The sequence below is a fragment of the Tenrec ecaudatus genome, chromosome X, assembly GCF_050624435.1.
Source record: "Tenrec ecaudatus isolate mTenEca1 chromosome X, mTenEca1.hap1, whole genome shotgun sequence".
In the NCBI taxonomy this organism is placed as follows: domain Eukaryota; kingdom Metazoa; phylum Chordata; class Mammalia; order Afrosoricida; family Tenrecidae; genus Tenrec; species Tenrec ecaudatus.
This window is the reverse complement of record NC_134548.1, coordinates 46346612-46349437: the sequence shown is the minus strand read 5'-3', so window position 1 is coordinate 46349437 and position 2826 is coordinate 46346612. Positions and strand designations below refer to the sequence as shown.

Here is a 2826-nt window from a genome sequence, read left to right as displayed (position 1 = left end):
CAATGAAATACAAATAAACATATTTCTGGTAGTCTCTGCTTTCAGTCATGAGCCATCTGACATCAGCAATGATAACCCTCATTCCATGTCCTCTTCTGAATCCAGCCTGAACTCTGGTAGTTCCCTCTCAATGTACAGCCGCAACCATTATTGGATGATTTTCAGCAAAATTTTACTTGCATTAATGATATTGTTCTATAATTCAACCACTCTGCTGGGGCACCTTTCTTTGGAATAGATGCAGATATGAATCTTTTCCAGTCAGTTGGCCAAGTAGGCTGTCTTCCAAATTTCTTAGCATAGATGAGCGAGTCTTCTAGTACTTCATCAGATTGATGGAATTAGTCTTCCATCAACCCTTGGAGACTGGTTTTTGGCTAATGCTTTCAGTGAAGTTTGGACTTCTTCCTTCAGGTCTCTTGGTTCTTGATCATATCTCTTGAGATGATTGAATGTCTACTAGTTCTTTTTGGTACAGTAATTTTGCATATTCTTTCCTTCTTCAGTTGATGCTTTTTACATCACTCAATATTTTCCCCCTAGAATCTCTCACTATTACAATTTGATGCTTGGATTTTCCTTTAGATTTTTCACTTTAAGATATCTTGAGCATGTTCTTCTGTTTTGGTTTTTCTAGCTCTAGGTCTTTGAACATTTCATTATAAAATTCTACTCTGTCTACTTGAGCTGTCCTTTGACATGTTCTGTTCAGCTTTTTAACCTCATCATTCCGTTCATTTGCCTAAGTTACTTTATGATTAAGGACACGTTTCAGGGAGCCCTACTATAAAGTACCAAACTTTATGATGATATATAATATCAGTTGTAAGAAATGTACCACAGGAATACAATATATTCATAAGAGGAGAGACAAAGTGCCAAGGGAAAGATGTGTATGGAAGCGACTTTCTACACAAAGTTTCCATAAACTTAAAAGGGGTCTAAACATGCTGACTGTAAAAAGTGAAAACAGAAAAGGATAATCACACTCATGCCCAATTCAACATTTGCAAAGGCTTTTAAAAAAGAACTAGTCAAAATGTTTTAAAAAATAAAAAAGAACTAGTCAGAAGGATAGGAGAGATGTTACTGATAGGAGAAAAAATAGACTGCAGCTGGTGGAAGGTCAATTGACCTGGAAGAGTGGGGGACAAAAGCTACAGCCTAGGAGCCGATGAAGGGAAATGCCAACATCAACATAACTAGTCAGCCTAAAAAGCTGATTTTTCAAGGCTGAGATATCCAAGGTAAAAATGGTCCATCAGTTGAAAGTGTGAGTACAAAACAGTATGATTGCTTGACCAGGCTCCCTGCAACATCCCACATAGTCAAGAGACCCCTCTCCCCTTCCCATAGCACCTCTTCCCAAGAACATTCCTAGAGACAAACCCTCCATATTGATATTTGCCAATCCCTCCAACTGCAGTAAAGTCCACCTGCTGAGAAACCCCACTTCATACCCACAGCTTCCAATCAGCATTTTACAAGTGTCTTGCCCATAAATGTCAACGAATAGTCAAGATCACTAGGCGCGGGAGCCAAGTCGTCAAAATGGCGCCGCCAGCGGTCCAGCACCCTTTCTACCGGCTGCTGACCCCGGTCCGGCTCCCGAGTGGTCTTTCAGTGAGGTCGAAGTTCTACTTTCAGGCGCCGATAAGTAGCAAACCTGGTTGGCTGAAAGTTGGGCTGACCTTGGGCACCACAGTCTTCCTGTGGGCCTATCTCATCAAGCAACATAATCAAGATGTTTTAGATTATAAAAGAAGAAATGGGTTGGAATAAACTATTGAAATACTGAAGAAGGAAAAAAAAAGATCACTAGGCACTTAAGATAAGTATGTCTTTTGGACCCAGGGTCCCTGCACCGAAAATCTCCCAGACCTAGGAAACAGAGCTGTAATACTAAAAATGGCAAGAATCAATGACAAGAACATGCGGACCCAGTGAAAAAGGTCAGCAACAGAACCAGAAGACTACAGCACAAGAGTAGGTTTCCCAGTCCACAGAACAAGCCAGCTACAGTTAGAATGTCAATCAATAGACTGACAGAGCTGAGCACCTTTGGGCAGAAGGTTTACAGACGATAGGGAGAGAAAGAGAAAGAGAAGCCTGGTTGTGGACACAGCCAAGAAGCTTTCCTGTAAGAAGAACTGTATTCCAAGTCATTCCTGATCCTGAATTGTAACCTTTTAGTTCCCTAATTAACCCTATATACATGAGTATGGTCTGTGAGTTCTATGTGGCCATAACAATGAATTACCAAAGATAGCAGAGAAATAGGGAGAGTCATGGAAGTGATGGCTGATGTCAGATTTGGTAAAATGTTGGTGTGGAAGTATGTTTGACCTCTACTCCATAGCAATCAGCCTTGGGCTGCTTATACTGATCATCTTCCCGACTTGCAAAGTTAGAGGACCTCTGACGTCCCCCTGACATTTTGTCAACCTCCACAATATCATATGAAGTAACAGGAATCAAAATAGCATTGGATGAGAAGGCAAAGGTTTTGAGAATGATGATGGCAACAAATGTACATATGTTCTTGGCGCAATGGATGGATGTATGGATTGTGATAAGAATTGTACGAGGCCCCAATAAAATAATTTTTTTAAATAGCATTGGACTTCTCAACAGAACCACTGAATGCTAGCAGGTAGTAGAACAATGCTTTCAAAACTCTATGCAAAATTTATTTTAACATAGAATTTTCTGTCCAGCAAACTAATCTATCAAGTAGAAGATAGATTAAAGACATTTTCAATTTGGGCATAAGCCCCCAAAAACATTTCCATGCAAAAGGGCGTTCAAAGCAGCAATAGCAAAGAA

The 2826-nt window shown here is 40.2% G+C and overlaps 1 pseudogene; it reads left to right on the top strand.

The window, feature by feature from the left end:
- Nucleotides 1-1551: 1551 nt before the first annotated feature.
- Nucleotides 1552-1782, top strand: LOC142434896 (NADH dehydrogenase [ubiquinone] 1 subunit C1, mitochondrial pseudogene; annotated as a pseudogene).
- Nucleotides 1783-2826: the final 1044 nt, after the last annotated feature.